The sequence below is a fragment of the Macrobrachium nipponense genome, chromosome 3 (genome assembly GCF_015104395.2).
Source record: "Macrobrachium nipponense isolate FS-2020 chromosome 3, ASM1510439v2, whole genome shotgun sequence".
In the NCBI taxonomy this organism is placed as follows: Eukaryota; Metazoa; Arthropoda; class Malacostraca; order Decapoda; family Palaemonidae; genus Macrobrachium; species Macrobrachium nipponense.
This window is the reverse complement of record NC_087202.1, coordinates 52,656,856-52,676,855: the sequence shown is the minus strand read 5'-3', so window position 1 is coordinate 52,676,855 and position 20,000 is coordinate 52,656,856. Positions and strand designations below refer to the sequence as shown.

Below are 20,000 nucleotides of genomic sequence, written 5' to 3'. Positions count from 1 at the left end.
TGAGTCACATAAGTTATATAAATGCATGGTAGAAGCAAAAAATAATGGTAACTATCCAAGTTTACAGTATATGATTGGTCAGTCCTCAGTCCTATTCTATCTAGTGGATATCGGTCTTTCTTTATGGAAAAATAAATTTCGTTCTTTGTTGACGACACTTGATGGCTTCTTGTTTGCTGCGACCTGTTGTTTGGAGACTAAGTCCTGGGGAGCATATCCGTGTGTATTTGTATGTGCAATAACGAGGGTGTCCTTGACTTCCTACTTGAGATTGTGTATTGTGTTTTTATGCAAATTTCATTGGACTTCTACTGTAATTTCCGAGTAACCTTGTACATTAAACAAAAAATATAACTTCACTACTTGATACCTAAAACAAAAATTGGCAACTCGGTTAAAGGAACCGATTAGTGGTTAATACTTGTAGGTTTCTTCTACTGTGACAAACAATTAGTAGTTTTCACCAATCAATATCTTGTTAGTAAGTTTTCAACAACTAACTATCTTGTTAATGAGTCTTCATCAATTAACTTCTTGTTAGTGAGTCTTCATCGATTAATATCTTATTAGTAAGTTATCATCAATCAACATCTAATGGATTTTGAAACAAAAGTAAAGTATATTAATTACCTTCAAAATCTTGATCATTTCTAAAAAAAAAAAAACGAATTCTCTTATCTTAAAAATCTCTTAATGTCTTATCTTAACCCGTCTTATTTATTCTTTTACTTCTAAGAATGTTCTCATGGAACGATTAAGCTTAATATACGTCTTGAAATTTCTTATACTGCGCTTTGAACTGTTTTCTTACATACCCAAATATTTCCCTTCAAGTCACAAATAAAATTTGAAAGTTGAAGTGCACTTAACCAAAAAAAAATTGCTACAAACCAACTAATTAAAGTAAGAAATTGCAACAATAAAAAGATTATTCCTAAGTCAAAAACAACCGGTGAAGGTAAAACTTAGCAATAAAGAAATCAAATAAATACATGGGAATAATTGGATGAATTAATGGGTTTGCTCTTCTGTTTCACTGAAAAGTGACTCTTCTATTTCTTAGGTTATATCTAGTTCCTTCTTCTTCAATTTCTTCTGACAGTCTCTGTCATTTCGGATTCTTCAACTTCTTTGGTTCTCTTGACCTTGTCCTTGTTTATCCAAATTCTTCTTCTTCTAATGATTCAGCAGATGTGGAACGGCATTTGGTTATTCATTTTCTTAACCTTATCTTAGTTTCTTGTACGTCTACGCTACGACCTTGTATGGTCCTGTGAAATTTTGTGGCTAACTTATAATTAATACCACTTCTTACTTCCTTCTTAATATAGACTTCATCCCCTTTCCCCTCTTGTAGTCTACAGGCCTTAATCCTTCTTGATGCTTCTCTATCATATTCTGCTGGGCTTCTTCTAGATTCTTGTGCAATTGCTTGTGTATTACTTTAAAGTTTCCGATTCTTATCTTCTGATATCTTCAGAGTAATTAGGCTGTATTGGCTGATTCAGCCATGCATAAGGTATCTGGGTTCATATCCCATCAAAGCTTTTATGGGAGTTGCTCGAGTACTCGTATGATGCCTTGCATTTAAGGTAATATGAGGGACTAAGGTAAATTGACGTCCCAGTCAGGATCCTGTCCTACTGTGTGACGCAATACGTTCTTAAAACCTTCCTGTTATTCCTTTCTACCAGCCATTGCTAGCTGGGTGATACGGCTGTATCGCTACTTTTTCTACTTAAAGGCGTTACAAATTTCTTGAACTAATGAGTTGTTGAACTCGGTCCCATTATCAGAAATAATGAGCTGTGGGGCAGAATATCTGCAAAATATCTTATCGAAGAGTTGCGGTTGCACAATCCTTGGCACTTTTACTAGTTAGTGGTACCAACTCTGTATATCTCGTGAGCGCGTCGATACATACTGTAGTATATTCTTACCCTTTACTCTTGGTATGGAGATTTGTGATAAGATCAATAGATACTCTTTCGAAAGGAGTCTGTGGGATAGGATATTTCCCTAGTGGTACTTCCTTGTCTGTTCTTCCCTTGTAGCTGTTGCATGTATTGCAGCTCTTCACATAATTACTACATCCTTGTGAATTCCCTTCCAATGGAAAGTTTTTCTTTGAATTAATCTAATTGTCTCATCCCTTCCTGGGTGAGCTCTCATGCATCATCGTGCATTAGCTCAATGACCTTGTCTCTTAGACTCTTAGGTACTAACCTTTTGTGCAGTACACCTAGAAATTGACCAAATGGATCATATTCGTGACACATCCAAATTAATACGCCATCTATGTCCGTTAGTGCATCTGTGGACATCCAACCTTCCTACCTAGTTCGGTTAATTCTTGTTGGCTGGTGTTTTTCTTTTCCGCTTTCTAACGTATTTGAACAGTTCCCTTATATCTTCATCTCTTTATTGTTCCTTTATGAAATTTTGTTTTGCCGGGGGGGAAAGCTCCTCTGTATAATGCATGGTAAAGTACATTTACGTCACCTGCACATTGTTTCATTCCTTTTCTTCTTGACTTATCATATTTATACAAATCATCTTGTGATACAATATCTTGATAATGCATCTGCTACCTTATTCGTCTTCCCCAGGGACATATTTCACTTCTATGTCATAATCTTGGGGCTGTTCATGAACTAACGGGCTCTTCGTCCAGAAAAAATTAGGGTTCTTTAGCATTTCTACTGCAGCTGAATGATCCGTGAACACGGTTATCTTGTAACCAAAAAATGATATATCTGAAATGCTTTTAAAGCGTCTATAATAGCTAGAGACTCGAGGTCTGTTACTGAGTAGTTCACTTCTGAGGGCTTTAATTTCCTACTGTAAGAAGCTATGGCATTATACTTATTTTATCTTGCTTTTGCATTAAAAAAACATGCTCCTATACCAATGTGGCTTGCGTCCGTGGCTTAAAAAAAAGAATTTTAATTCTTTGCCAAAGTTCTGGGAAGCTAAGTACTGGGGGATGTTGTTAATCTTTCTTTCAATTCATCGAATGCTTCTTGCTGCTTGTCTGTCCATACAAATGATACGTGTTCCTTTAAAAAGTTCAGTTAGTGGTTGCGGATATTGACTGCAAAGCTCCCTATGAACTTGCGGTAAAAATCCTGCTAAACCTAAGAATGACTTTACGTCCTTCTTGCACTGAGGTGTAGGATATTCCTTGATTGACTTTATCTTTAAGTCGTTTACTTCTACGCCCTTTCCCTTTTTTCACTTAGTGTATGACCAAGGTAGTCTATTTCCTTTTAAGGAAGTTACACTTCTTTAATTTAAGCTTCAGGTTGGCTTTTCTTAATCTCTTTAGGACTCTCTGACTAAGTCTATGTGTTCCTCTATAGTGTTCTGTTGCTATTACCAAATCATCTATGTAACAGTGTACGTCCTTGCCTAGTAAATCGCCCAAAATTTTATCCATTAATCTTACAAACAGTTACCGGGCTTGACTTTTAGACCAAAGGCATCTTACATACTGGTATCTGCCGTTACTAGTGGAAAAAGCAGTCAAAGGTTTACTTTCTTCGTCTAGAGGGATTTGCAAGAATCCTGCAATAAATCTATAGTGGTGAAGTATCTCTTGACCCTATAGTGGCGATAAGATCTCGCATTGACGGCATTGGATAAGGATCATTTTCAGTAATTTGGTTCAATTTTCTGAAATCCACAACTATTCTGTAAGTTTTGTCCTTTAGGAACTAGCAAAAGTGGAAAAGACCATGGGGATTTAGATGGTTCTATTATTCCTTGCCTATTCATTCTTTGTACTTCTCTTTCAATGATCTCCTTCTGGGGAATGTGCTACTCTGTAAGCTGGTATGTAAATTGGCTTGGTGTTTGATGGAATGTCTATCTTGTGCGTTTATTTCGCGTGTATTTCCCAAGGTGTCGCCGTCTAGAGCGACTATATCATTATAATTCGCACAGTAAGTCTATGAATTCTTCTCTAACATGGTTTTCCTTAATTTCCTTTAAATGAAATCCTATCTTAGCTCTTCTCAGTTTTATGTCCTGAGCATAATTTTCATTTGCCTTTACTAATTGCTGCTACCGTTTCCCTTTCTCACAACTCGTATAGGTATGGAGTATACTTCTGCTAGGCCTATCTCTGTACCTGGTGTTAATTTAACCTTTCCTCCTCTGTTATTTTCGTAATCTGTAACGCTATTTTGCCCTGTCTGACTTCATGTAAACTAGAAGAATAATGTATTCCGTTTACTTGCGACTTTTCAGTAAGCGTGAGAATTTCCTTTCCTTCCAAAAATTTGGATTTACCGTACATTTCTTTACCCAAGTACTTTCTCCTGGTTTAAGTCTTAATTCCCTTTCTAAACTTTAAATAAGTGCATTGATTTGATTCTAAGAGGTTAATGATCTGTTGTGAAACTCGTGATGCATTCTGGATATCTTCCCTCTGTCTTATCCTTCTTTAAGATACCTTTCATCGTGGGGTTTCTCTTGAGTCTGGGGATTCTTTTAATTAACTTGCCATATTGGTATTCTAGAAATCTCACGGACCGTTGTTTAATCACTAGTTGTTCTCTAGGGGCATCAATGCTTATCCCTTGTCTAGCCATAGTTGGATAACCTATCAGCAAATGAGCAAAAGCTAATTGTATATCTCTGGCTACCAGAACATTTTCTCTTAGAGCAATTCTTCCTAGCTTAAATGGAAAATCTAACTGTCCAATTACGTGGATATCATTACCCTGGACGTCTGTGATTCTACAATCTACTGCTGGATTCAAACTTAAGTGAGAAAAATACAACCGATACACCTTTTCTGACATTATATTCTTAGGACTTCCTGTATCAAAGAATGTAATAATAGGTTTCTCTAGACCGACATGTGCGGGAAATAATTGGTCTATAATTATATTCATTTCCTAACATCAACTTTGCTAACCTGTGTAGCTGGGCTTAGCCTTGACATTCCGGACGTTCTCTCTGTTATAGAGGAAGATTCATTGTACCAGTAAGCAGAAAATTTCCCATTGCGTCGTCCGACATTGACTGAGCTGGTTGATACCCTATACTTGCTGTTTGATTGGGATATCTATTTGGAGCTGAATCTCTATTTCCTCTAACTGGGGGAGATTGACTATTGTTTCTATCTCTGCCTCTCGACTGAGATCTACCTCTAGGAGCTGAAACAAATTTATTCCTGCATTCTCGGGCACTATGTCCTGTTCTCTTATGGAAAGGACAGAAGGCTATCCCTCGGCAGTCACTGGCATAATGTCCTCTCTTCTGACAGTTATAGCACGTGACTGTCGAAAATCCTCCTTGAGAAGATTTACCTGGCATCTTAATTCTGATTTCTAGATGGTGTCCTAGATCTATTTGGACCTCTTTCCTTTTGTCCTATAGCGACTAAAGGTCTGTATATAGGATTCCCTTCAGGTCTTCTACCTAGGATTTTTGTTTCCTCCTCTTCAATCTCTGCTACATCATCGGATGTCTCCACTTACGGTCATCCTTGCAATGACTTCTGTTGGCAGGCTTCCAATCATTTATTGCTAGTCTAAATATTTTTTTTTTAAAACAGACTCATTAGCATTTTTTTGCTTGCCTCCTTCTACCTCCTATCCAACCTGTGGATTCCATGAAGTTACCCCATTCATTCATATTGTTATACAACTGAGAGCTAAACTCTTGATAACGTCTTTCGTCTAACTTAAATTGACGCACTATCCTTGCCAAGCTAGTAACTGGATCTCTTTCACCAACTGTGGAATAAACCTTCCTGAAATACCGTTTCAATTCTTCCAATTCTTAAGATCTCGGTAAGTCTCGGAGTGGACGTATCGTTCTAAGTCTCCTCCGGCTTCCAAATCAAGATAACTCTTGGCTTCAATAAGCTTTTCTCTATCTGTCCCCGTTATGCTATCTAGGCGTGTCTCCACTTGCTCTATCCAGTTCTCTAAGTTACAAAGCTAACTGACCATCCTTTCTTCCGCAAAATTTAGCTATGTGATTAATCACATGTCCCTTATGTGTTCCCATTACTGCTGCGCTCGAATTCGCGGACTGTGTACCTTCCGGCATGGTTGATTTCCTTGTTTGACTTCTCGTGACCACAGGCGTTCTTATGTTTTGATAAGGAGTCGGTCCCCTTTTCCGAAAGAGAAGAAAAGAGAGAGAGCGGTGGGATTCTGTTTCGCGGCCGCTGTTTTTAACTGTCATTCGTGTCTTTCGTATCACGTCGCTAACCACCATTTTCTTTGCTGTCTTTTGCCTCTTCCTATCCTTACCGTTCGTCATCAATTAATCTTGTCACTATACCAACCTTTATCTCATCGTATCCCGTCGCTCTGCCACCAATAAAACTGTGACGGTACTTATTTTCTTTGCACAGATCTAAGGTAACGTGTGCCGTGGAGGCTGTACTTGGGGAATTAGGTAAAGGGGTTCTGTTAGGATGAGAAATTAATTGATATGTTTCTTTTGCATTAAGTTTTATTCTTCGGTTAGGGGTTCTTACCACATGTTTTCCACCTTCTGAGTTAATGGGCTCTTGGACTGATAAAACTTAATTGGCACTTGTTGCAATTACGAGTCTATAGGCACGAGGGAAATTTACTGAGTATTGATTGTCACTTTCACTGTCTTGATTGCTTCGCACACCACACTTTTGCACCTGTTCTTCTTCTGGGGATTCTTCTGTCTTTCTCTTGTTTCACGGCCATGCCACTGCAGTTCTCCCCTCAGGCTCCCCGGTTGTTCTCTCTCTTGGCTTCTCTGTTCCCCTTTTTTCTCTGCTCCCTTTTCTCCCTGCTCTCTCTCTGTCTCGCCTTTTTTGTTCAGTTGAAATCTCCTTAGCCGCCTTTGGATTTTTGGATTTTGACTGGGTGTGGCATTTTCTGAAAGACTTCTTGTGCCTTAGTGGCTGCAAACATTATACAAGACGCCTTCCTGTCAGGTCTTCTACAGTAATTCGTAGGCTTTGAATTTGTATACGCCTCCTTCTTCATGTCCTGGCTTCTTAGGGGCGTATCCCTTGGTAAACCTCATAGGTCATTCGTTGATACTTCTTTTGGCTGTCTTATGACCAACACTCATGGCTTTTGATTCGTCGATACTAGAGGCCTATATTTGGGAGGGTGGAGCACTTAAGAGTTCGGCACTCCCCTCCTTTGAACAACGGGTCATAGAATTCCTTTTTAACGTATGCCAGATGGCTCTCTCTGACCTGTTCACGAAGGGAACGGCGATTAGTTCATAGGCGCTAATGAGAGTAGTTTCCAATTTCTCGAATATGCCTGGGCGATATCGCTGGTCACTAATCGCTGGTACGGACAGAGGCTTTTTGGGGGGAGGGGGAGATGAAAACCAGATGTCTAATGGCTAAAAGCCTAATGTTTTGAGTAACAAAATACCCTTCTCTAAGATATTCCCTTTTTTCCTTTCTTCCTTATTATCCGTTTCGTGCCTTTTTCTTAAGTATTATTAAGTTATTGTCTTTTGGAATAACGACACTGTGCCACACTATTACATATATATATATATAATATATATACGTATATATATATAATATATATATGTGTGTGTGTGTGTATATATATATATATATATATATATATATATATATATATATATATATATATTTGTATAGGTATGTATATATTTACATATAATGTATGTATGTGTGTTTTGTGTTATATATATATCAATATATATATATATATATATATATATATATGTGTGTGTGTGTGTGTGTGTATACTACACATACATAAATACATACATATACACACAAACATTTTACATGTTTTTCGCCCTGATCCACGAATGCTCTTAATATGGCTTGCATTTCCTGGTGGTCACCCATCCAAGAACTGACTTTAACCGACGTTGCTAAACTTGTCCAGCTGAAAACCAGCGATGTATTATTCTACCTGAAACTATTTATGATTGAGTGATACGGCAAGCCATATTGTAACTATATCTTTTCATTGCTTCTAACAGACATTTTATTCAGTAAAAAAAAAAAAATATGATGACAGGTATGGCATGAGGTTGCTAGTTCCATATGAATTTCATCTCTTGTCGAATAATCATAGATCACTGAAAGGTAGTTAAACATTGAATGTACACAAAGGTAATTCTACACTGTTGATAAGAAAACGTATGATTGGAAACTTTTTATACCAGTACATTTATTCTGATTGTCCATACTACAGCTAGGAATTGAAAGCAGAATAATAAATAATAATAATAATAATAATAATAATAATAATAACCTAACTCTCTCATCTCTTCTCTCTCTCTCTCTCTCTCTCCTCTCTCTCCTCTCTCTCTCTCTCTCTCTCTCTCATATTTTTGCTTAGTTTGAATTGCCAGAAGCAGTCGGGACCCAGAACTGCATTTCTGGTGGAAGTATTCCCCTGACGTGGAAAATATGTCAGCGGGAGTGGAATGATTTGCATTCACTTGCCTCTGGTGTAATTGGTAATACTCAATGTGGAGAGAGAGAGAGAGCGACGAACTCTTGATTGTCATATGATTTAACATTAAAAAGAAGGAAGGCATACTGATACTTGAGAGAGAGAGAGAGAGAGAGAGAGAGAGAGAGAGAGAGAGAGAGAGAGAGAGAGAGAGAGAGAGAGAGACGAACTCTTGATTGTCATATGATTTAACATTGAAAAGAAGGAAGGCATACTGATACGAGAGAGAGAGAGAGAGAGAGAGAGAGAGAGAGAGAGAGACGAATATGATTGTCATGATTTATCATTGAAAAGAAGGAAGGCATACTATACGATGAGAGGAGAGAGAGAGAGAGAGAGAGAGAGAGAGAGAGAGAGAGAGAGAGAGAGAGAGAGAGAGAGAGAGTTTGTACCTTTTCCATTTTTCTTTTTAATAATGGAAGAGCTTTAGGCCCAGAATAAAGAAGTATCGGAGTATCGACCTGTTTTTTTTCTTTCTTTCTTTCTTTTTAATGATGGAGAGATGCGCCGTCTAAACTGTCCTTTTTTCCTCCCATTTCTTCCTTTATTATTTTTCTCTTTATTTGCTCTACCATTTCTTTTATTTGATATAGTGTTTAGAAGTGGAATCGAGAACCCTTTTATGTTATTTTTGCCCCCATTTTTGTTACGTTGTATTTTTTAATTGCGGAATTATATTTGTTGAGCACGTTCCATTCGCTTGTTTTTCCTTCCGAATTTTAATTCTGATGGTTTTGTATTTGTTCATGGATATTTCATTTTTTATATCTAAAATAGGTACGCTGCTCTCACTTAGTTTCATCCAAATCTAAGCAAGATATTTCAGTTTTCTTATATTTTCCTTGTTTCTTTTTATTAGACGTCAGTCATCCCTCTGTTTGTGACGCCAGTAGTCTCAAGAATAAATATCCTATCTGTATGCCTTGTAACGAATTCATTATTGGATTCTCATCTAATCTGTTAGCCTGGTTTAGTGTAAATTTTTCTTATGGAGTTTTCGCTCGAGTATGTTGTTTAATATCCAGTTCACGCTACTTGGGGGAATATCGCCGACGGGGAATGATCACCGAAGGGGAATTATAAGTGATAAATGGATCGGTACGGAAGTGTCTCGAATACTCGCCACGGTACCTGCCATCGACTCCAGTCGACGGTCTAACCACTTAAGCATCAAGAGAGGTACAAGTTTACGCCGAATCTGCCGCACTTGTTTACCTGATTCCAATTTCGGATGTCATCGTTACGAACCATTACGTGATGAATGTTGTGTGAGGGTTTTCCAAGTAACCGCTTCTGAAATATTGCTCAATTCAAGAGTTGAAGATTTAGCCTATATAGCGATCATTTCGGCTTATAAGACTGCCGTCAAGCGCAAATAACAGGAACGATGATTTGAAGTGTAATATATATATATATATATATATATATATATATATATATATATACCACACGTTATATATGTACGTATGTATATATATATATGTACGTATGTGTGTATATATATATATATATATATATATATATATATATATATATATACACACATATATATAAATATGGAGCAACAATTAAACTTCCCAACACTAAGTTTGTACAAATCGGGCGACAGACAGATGAAATTGGACCTCTATAGATGGAGTGAAGGGTTCGAAAACTACGGAGATCGCTTAAAAAAAAAAACTACAAAATAAAGTTTTCTGGTGTATTTATATATTTGTGCCTGACATAGAAAACCTTTTCTTAAGGTACGTTACTTGGTTTTGAGAAATTACGGTATCCGTCAAACTGGAATAGACTCGGAAATTAACTTTTTGATGGATACGAATTCAGATTTGAAATAAGGTCAAATGATTAATATGAATAAAGCAGTAGTTCAATTATGATCTCAGTATGGAACTTGATGGATGGAGGTGAGAGCTAAAGCTAGCTATGGAAGAATACATAAAATGGAGCTTTGATATGCTTATATTTTAACGTCAGTGACATCGCTTATGTATTGATTTATAGATAGACTTGCTTGAGAATAGTTGAAATAATTATTCTCCTACCTTAGTTTCTTCGAACCTACTTTGTGATTTTTCAGGTTGAGGTATCTTTCGTTCCGATGCTCGGACTTCGTATCTTCCCCCCCCCCTTTTTTTTTTTTTTTTTTTTTTTTTTTTTTTTTTTTTTTTTTTTTTTTTCCCCCCCCCCCCCTTTTGCACTTGAGATATATTGGTAGAGATGATCCAAGATTTCTGATATTTTCAAGCTGTTTGATGAGGTTCGTAACTCTTAGTCCTTGAGGAAGGCTTATTTTTATAGTATATATATTATATATATATATATATATATATATATATTAAGGGAGAGAGGAGAAAGAGAGAGAGAGAGAGAAAGAGAGAGATTTATTTATATATTATATATATATATATATATATATATATATATAGAGAGAGAGAGAGAGAAGGGAGAGAGAGAGAGGAGAGAGAGAGAGAGAGAGAGAGAGAGAGAGCTTTGTATACGTATCTCATGATTCTTGGGATCATGGCGTTGTGTTTTTAGAAGACAGTATTTTTCTTTTCTTTTATGGATGTGAAAGATGAATATTTTTTTAGGGCTGTGAAAGATTAATATTTTTTAGGGATGTGAAAAACGAATATATTTTTAGGGAACTGAAGGATGAATATTTTTCATGGATGTGAAAGATGACAAATATTTTTGTTTTTTAGGGATGTAACAGATGAAATAGTTTTGAGGGATGAATATTTTTTAGTGATGTGAAAGATAACGAATATTTTTTTAGGGATATGAAAGATGAATATTTTTGAGGGATGTGAAAGAGAACGAATATTTTTCCAGGTATGTGAAAGATGACGAATATTTTTCTGGGGATATGAAAGATGAATATTTTTTCAAGTATGTGTAAAATGGCGAATATTTTTCTAGGGATATGAAAGATGAATATTTTTTCAGGTATGTGAAAGATGACTATTTTTTTTAAGGATGTTAAAGATGACGAATATTTTTCTATGGATATGAAAGATGAATATTTTTGCAGGTATGTGAAAGAAAGAGAATATTTTTTTTTAGGGATTTGAAAGATGACGAATATTTGTTCATGCATATGAAAGATGACGATTATTTTCTTTAGGGATGTGAAAGATGAATATATTTTTAGGGATGTGAAAGATGAATAGTTTTTTTATGGATTTCAAAGATGAGTATTTATTTTAGGGATGTGAAAGATGGCGAATATTTTTTTAGGGATGTGAAAGATGACGAATATTTTTAGAGATCTGAAATATGGCGAATAATTTTTTAGGGATGTGAAAGATGACGAATATTTTTAGAGATGTGAAATATGACGAATATTTTTTTGGGGGGATGTGAAAGAGGACGAATATTTTATAGGGATGTAAAAGATGACAATTAACTTTTTAGGGATGTGAAAGATGACGAATATTTTTCAGGTATGTGAAAGATGACGAATAGGGACTCACAGAAATCAAGAATACTGGGACTGTTAGATGTGTGACAGCAGCCCCCCCCCCCCCCCCTCCTCCCACCCATCCCCCTCCCACCCCCACTACAATGTTTTAGATTGTTTTCAGAGTCCTGTAACATTTCTTCCTCTTTTCTGATTATTTATGACTTTTATTTTCCCCTTGGTTCATCAGATGTGAATAGGAGAAGGCAGCCATCCAACCGTCCTTTCATTAAGAACTACGGATGTTTGATAGCATTTCGAAAACTCTGCTTGTATACGATACTCGAGATTGTAGCGTTGCAGAGGGCTTGGTTTACCAAATTTATTAAGTCAACTTTTAAATGTTATAGGTATACGCGCGGGTGCGCAAATACGCACACACTCGCACTCTCACACACGCATACACACATATATACACTATAAGTCATATCACATTTCCGTGATTCAATATACATATATCGAGCTACAATGTCCTTTAATATCTAATTCGCTCTACCTCGGAATTAATATATTTTCATATATGCTTAACCGAAGGGGAATTTTTTTTCTCGATAATAGATTTGCCTGGACCAGGCGCGAACCTATGGATCCTTTCAAACCCAGGAACGTCAGTGAGAGTTACCTACTACACCACCGCGAGAGGCTAAAAAGTTCATGTCGCCTCTCACGCTCATATACCTTTCGCGCGCAGGTTATTAGTGGTTTGGAGACAACATCAAACCCACCTCGACTCGGTAGTGTTTGTAGTGCTTTTGACAGCACGTAGCCAATCTATAAGTCATATCACATTTCCGTGATTCAGATACATATATCGAGCTACAATGTCCCCAATAAATCTAATTCGCTCTACCTCGAATAATATATTTTCATATATGCTTAACGAAGGGGAATTTTTTCTCGATAATAGATTTGCCTGGACCAGGGCGCGAACCTATGGATCCTTTGTTTCAAACCCAGGAACGTCAGTGAAGCGTTACCTACATACACCCACCGCGAGAGGCTAAAAAGTTCATGTCGCCTCTCACCCTCATATACCTTTCGCGCGCCAGGTAATTAGTGGTTTGGAGACAACATCAACCCACCTCGACTCCGGCAGTGTTTGTAGTGCTTTGACAGCACGTAGCCAATCTATAAGTCATATCACAATTTCCGTGATTCATATACATATATCGAGCTACAATGTCCTTTAATATCTAATTCGCTCTTACCTCGGAATTAATTATATTTTCATATATGCTTAACCGAAGGGGAAGGGGTTTTTTCTCGATAATAGATTTGCCTGACCAGGGCGCGAAACCTATGGATCCTTTCAAACCCAGGAACGTCAGTGAAGCGTTACCTACTACACCACCGCGAGAGGCTAAAAAGTTCATGTCGCCTCTCACCCCCTCATATACCTTTCGCGCGCAGGTAATTAGTGGTTTTGGAGACAACATCAACCCACCTCGACTCCGGTAGTGTTTGTAGTGCTTTTGACAGCACGTAGCCAATCTATAAGTCTATCACATTTCCGTGATTCATACATATATCGAGCTACAATGTCCTTTAATATCTAATTCGCTCTACCTTGGAATTAATATATTTTCATATATGCTTAACCGAAGGGGGGCGGGGAATCGATAAATAGATTTGCCTGACCAGGGCGCGAACCTATGGATCCTTTCAAACCCAGGAACGTCAGTGAAGCGTTACCTACTACACCACCGCGAGAGGCTAAAAAGTTCATGTCGCCTCTCACCCTCATATACCTTTCGTGCGCAGGTAATTAGGTTTGGAGACAACATCAACCCACCCTCGACTCCGGTAGTTTGTTTGTAGTGCTTTTGACAGCACGTAGCCAATCTATAAGTCATATCACATTTCCGTGATTCATATCATAATATCGAGCTACATGTCCTTTAATATCTAATTCGCTCTACCTCGGAATTAATAATATTTTCATATATGCTTAACCGAAGGGGAATTTTTTCTCGATAATAGATTGCGCGCGAAAGGTATATGAGGGTGAGAGGCGACATGAACTTTTTAGCCTCTCGCGGTGGTGTAGTAGGTAACGCTTCACTGACGTCCCTGGTTTGAAAGGCTCCATAGGTTCGCGCCCTGGTCCAGGCAAATCTATTATCGAGAAAAATTCCCCTTCGGTTAAGCATATATGAAAATATATTAATTCCGAGGTAGAGCGAATTAGATATTAAAGGACATTGTAGCTCGATATATGTATATGAATCACGGAAATGTGATATGACTTATAGATTGGCTACGTGCTGTCAAAAGCACTACAAAACACTACGGAGTCGAGGGGTGGGTTGATGTTGTCTCCAACCACTAATTACCTGCGCGCGAAAGGTATATGAGGGTGAGAGGCGACATGAAACTTTTTAGCCTCTCGCGGTGGTGTAGTAGGTAACGCTTCACTGACGTTCCTGGGTTTGAAAGGATCCATAGGTTCGCGCCCTGGTCCAGGCAAATCTATATTACGAGAAAAAATGCCCCTTCGGTTAAGCATATATGAAAATATATTAATTCCGAGGTAGAGCGAATTAGATATTAAAGGACATTGTAGCTCGATATATATATATATATACACTATATATGTACTTTTTTCTGTACTGTATCACTGATGAAAAATGGTTCTCTTCATAAGAATGGTTGCCATCATGAATCTGCATTACGGGAAGAAAACTGCTGGGTGGAGAAGCTGTTTTTAGAAAGAAAATGCTGGCTCTGTGGATACGCCTCGCCCTTAATTGGGTCATGTTCTGCATTTCAGCATGCGAGTTTTACAAACAATTTCTTCCCCTTTTCAGTCGTGCTCCTTTCGGAGTATTTTCATTTTTGAAATAGTCCGTCTGCATTGAGAAAGTATACTACTTTGATATATTCTGTTATTTTTTGAAAGTATACGTACATACATTCATGGCCATACGGGAAAAAATGGAAAATTCTTGTTGTACATTTCCGTAATTGGTGCTAATTGGAATGCTTTGAGTCATATTTTCATTTTGGATAAACATACAGTATTCGCGTTTGTTATTACGCATTATATACTATATATATATATATATATATATATATATATATATATATATATATATATGTGTGTGTGTGTGTGTGTGTGTGTGTGTGTGCGTGTGTGTCCATAAATGTGATATATGCATAAGTAAAGGTTGTTTATCTTTCCTTCGTGGCTAATACCTTTATTTATATGTATGTGTGTAAATAAATCATTCTTATGTTAAAACAGGATATGTCTCAAGTATAAACGGTCCATTAAAACTGATTTAAAGCTAAGGACTATATTTCGGTGGACTGACTACCACCCTTATCGAGTAGTGAATGACAGAAGTTACATAGGGGAAATATATGATGGGAGATATGCCCTTAGGTGATGCTTGGGGTCAACGCTAAGTCGACATTTGTTCTGCTAATGGTCTTAATCTGCTTCATCGTTGCCTTAAGGAAGATTGTCTATTTGGTCAGAGTCCCAGGCTCCATTGGAAAGGTTGATCCTATTAGCTTGTTTTATCAGAGAAGATTTCTTACATTTGTATCAATAGCTGTTCTTGTATAAAATTTCGGATGAGTTCCAATCCACGGTATGGTTTGTGTTATTTATATGATGGAAAATTGCCGAACTATTTTGTCCATAACTAACTGAGTGTTTATGTTGAGTTAACCTCTCCGAGAGAGATTTTCTGTATAACCATAGTATGACTTATCGCAATCCCTACAGGGGATCTTATGAACTCCTACGTCTTTACAAACAAATATATTATATATATATATATATATATATATATTATAATATATATATATATACTATATATATTATATATATATATATATACACATATACATATATATATATATATAAGAAGGTACTTTTTATTTATTTACATTCAGCAGCGATGTAAAGAATCAAGGAAAAGAAGCAAACATCCTTTTCATATTCATCAAAAGTCAGCGCCGCATAAACATGCTCTTTTGCTTGCTCAGCATTGTCATGACGAATTGTCCACCTAGCAGTTAATATTGATGACAGAGCACCGTCGCCCATGTTTGCTAAAACAGTATCACACTCACACTAACGTTCATGCCTGACTTTCCTTGTGTCGCTAGTTGGATATTTATAAATTGTGGGAGCAAAATGTTAGGTGCTTGCTGTTCATTGTGCGTGCGATTGATTCGTCCTTTCACTATAGCTATGTGTTTTGCTATTGTGGTAGAAGCCTCGCTGCTCCTGTCGAGGGATTGTCTCTTCCTTCTAAACGTCAGTGACTGTAGCTGTTGCGACGTGTGCCGCCAGGTAACTTGTCATATGCAATGAGTCAACCTATCATTTCAACCCTGCTCTCAGCGTCTTTGAGGCTAGTTACAGCCATCAACCTTTTAATCGTATTTTTTGTGGAACAATCTCAATATGATGACTTTCATGGGCTGAAAAGCGTTAATAAGTAAGATTACAAGGAGTTATAAGGAGTTACAAAGATTAGGGTATCTCAGACTTGTTAGTCCATCCGAGGAGACATCGTGTGCTCACTTATCTTTAGGAGTAGGTTTTACCGTGCATTCACAGTGTCCTAATGAATTTGTCTGGCTTTCTTTTAAACTCTTCCACACTGTTGCTGTTTACAACTTCTGGTGGCAGTTTATTCCACGTGTACGTAAAGAAGTTCCCGCAATGGGATGTGTTTTATCTCTTCAGTTCAGTTCAGTCGTTTTATAATTTTTTTAAAATCCGCTCTCAGATTATGGAATGCTTACTGGCTTGTTTTGTTCATATGACGTTGTTAATTTGGCTTTCGAGAAGGTCTGGCTTGACGTGAGTTGCTTTGACGCCACTCTTCTTTCTCTTCTTCTCCGTTTTTGTTTTGCGAGATAAAGTGCTTGATCTGGATCTTTTGCCTGCTACGAGGTTTTAGGCTTTTACATAAACACGCAGTACATATATATTATATTAATATATATATATATATATTATATTATAATATATTATATATGTATATATATATATATATATATATTTATATATATATATATATATATATATATATATATATATATATATATATATATGTGTGTGTGTGTCTGTATATACATATATAGTGTGTGTGTGTATACATACATACACGTATACATAATACATATATATATATATATATATATTATATATTATATATAGTTATTATGCATACATTATGCATAACCATTTGCTTCCTTTCCCAAACCACCAAGATGACTACTCTCTCTCTCTCTCTCTCTCTCTCTCTCTCTCTCTCTCTCCACGGGGGTGAGTGAATATCAAAATTAGGATATCAACTTGTCAACTAGCTTATATACCCTGGTTGCCAAATGCCTGAGAGTCATACGTAGGAAGGTGTTCAAGATTCTTGCCACTTGAGGAGGCGAAAAGAAACTTGGGCTGACTTAATGGTTTGTTTGATTGTGTAGTCAAATGCAGCTTGTTCGTCGGACGCTGGACTTTTTGCCACAGAACTTTACAGCCTTGCTTGCTTTCTCTTACGAAAGATTCTTCAGTTCAGCAGATACTATGAGCCCGACGTCGATAATCGTATTGGTTGTGACTCCAGTTCACAGCAATAAATGAAACATCCAGTTCCTTTAAAAAAATAACGAAAGTCGTGCCAGTTTATGTTTTTGTGGCTAATAATCTCCATCATTGTTAGGTAAAGTTTTGGCATGAAAAAATGGCTGCCGGCAGCTCGTTTACTATGCAGGGAGTACTATTGCACTTGATATGTGTGTAAGAGAGAGAGAGAGAGAGAGAGAGAGAGAGAGAGAGAGAGAGAGAGAGAGAGAGAGAGAGAGAGGGTATGTGGGTCATTGAAACGTCATATATACTTCCATCGTCATCATTGCATCTGCCTCTCCTCCCCCACTCTTTATAAACAAACAAACTCACTCTGCATAATCAGATCGCAAAGCTCCAGCGTCGACGACTCGGGCGCTTGGGGACAGGTGAGTGAATCCCCAGCAAAACTGCAAAGCAAGCGTTGGTGATAATTAGCGCTGGAATGCAGAGAATCCAAACGTGTCAGCAAGAGGCACTTCGGTAGCATTCCAGATGACTGTTCTACATAAGCTTGATGGAATGCGATCAGTCCTTGATTTGTCCAGGTTTTGTTTTTTCTCTTTTTTTTCTACCTTGGTGCAGAGCTTTCATTTAATGACAAAGATTCGTCTGCGTAGATGTGATTCTATAATAATAATATATATATAATACTTTTTTCAGAATGAACAAATTACTTGAAGTTACAGCATCTGAATTCGTAAATCCTAATACGTACATAATTATTGATGGCACAATTGGCAGCCGTTGACAGGGTAAATAAATGTTGTGTGAGAGAGAGAGAGAGAGAGAGAGAGAGAGAGAGAGAGAGAGAGAGAGAGAGAGAGAGAATCTCAGAATGCTTTGACGATCTATTTCCACGGCATGTGTTTATACAGCCCTAAGCCAAGGTCAGCTGCATTACACAGGATAAAGAGCGATCTACTTAACCTTTGAAAGTTAACCCGTGGCTTCCCTTCCTCTCTCTCTCTCTCTCTCTCTCTCTCCTCTCTCTCTTCTCTCTCAATCTTTTATCCTGTTTATCCTGCAACCACTTTGGCCACATGAACTTATTATTCCCTTTGCCCTCCACGTAATCTCATCCCATCTTATTTTTGATCTGGCCATTTGCACACCCCCCCCCCCCTGCCCCCCCCCTCATCTCTCTCTCTCTCTCTCTCTCTCGTCTCTCTCTCTCTCTCTCTCCACGTCAGTGACCTTTCATACTGTGGCACCAGGGACGCGAGATGGGCTAACCAAATCCATCAACCAACCGTATTTACTCTGTCATCAAGTAACCTTTGTTATTAAAAATTAACTTTTATTTATATAAATATATATCTCGTCCCATTACAAATTTTTTGGGGAAATAACAGAATAATGAATTTGTCTTAGTTTTCGTAAAGTGTTCGTCGCGTCATCTCTTCATTTTTCACTTATTGTTTTGTTTATTACGATTTAATTCATTTGTGGTCCACCACATGTTTATGTGTGTGATACTTCCAGATGACATTAAGGCAGTGTAGTATGTGTTCTTATCAGTTGGTTATAGTAATGTTAATTTAAAATACCACAAATAATTTTGATATGAATGTTTTAATTATATGTGAATTCCTCTTCTGACAACCGCCAATAATATCATGATGTTTTCCCCGCAGTTATTTCACTGCTCCAATTACTCTGATGCTGACGCAGGCTACCTCCTCATTCAGGCGAGGGGGAGCTCACGTCAGAACATCCCCTTTTCCAGATTCTAAAATGTCATTTGTAATTGATCGTAACCCTTGTAAAATCTCCGTGTGTTAGCGACCAGCGTTTTTGTGACGCTAGTTTGACATGATAAATCATTATGCCGAACTAACCTCCCGTGAACCCTTCGAACCCCGGCGGTGAACTTCTGTTGCAAATACAGTAGCGCAAGAGTAGTTACTGTAATCGGAGCCCCTTACATATCACGAGGACCTGCATTACTTAAGTAATAAAGCACCTACGTTAGTGAATGAATTAAAATTAAGTAGCCTAATGAGACTCGCGAGGCCCTCATTTGGAGCCGCTTTGGGTTTTTGTGATAATTATGGGGCCATTGTATTTTTTTTAACTGATATCAGGTCTCGCTTGTACTAAGGTATGTGACAGTAGTTTTCATTTTCATTTGCACTGTGATATAGTTTAGAAAATTAAGGTAGTTTATTTCAGTTTATTTATTAATTTATGTATTTAAAAGACCTCTGTATTATTAACCAACTTCGTGAATTATGAGGAGCTAGTCTGTTGAAATGGTATATTTTCCAATCATTTCCGTGTACGAATTCCTTCAGTATTTTATATGTTAATAAATACGTAGTCGTGGCAATGGACGACGGAAGTTTCGAAATCTGATGCAGGTCTTATGAGGTGCGATGATCGGTGGATGTTTTGAGAGGGTGTGCAGCTGCTGGCCTCGAGGATGAGAGGATAATATCTTATCTTCCAGCGAGAGATAAACCCGAGAGGATGT

General features: G+C 37.5%; 1 protein-coding gene across 4 annotated transcripts in view; it reads left to right on the top strand.

Moving 5' to 3' along the window:
• Positions 1–20,000, top strand: part of LOC135221778 (proton-coupled zinc antiporter SLC30A1-like) — a 335,667-nt gene that overhangs the window by 85,262 nt on the left and 230,405 nt on the right. The gene's annotated exons all lie outside the window — the stretch shown is intronic.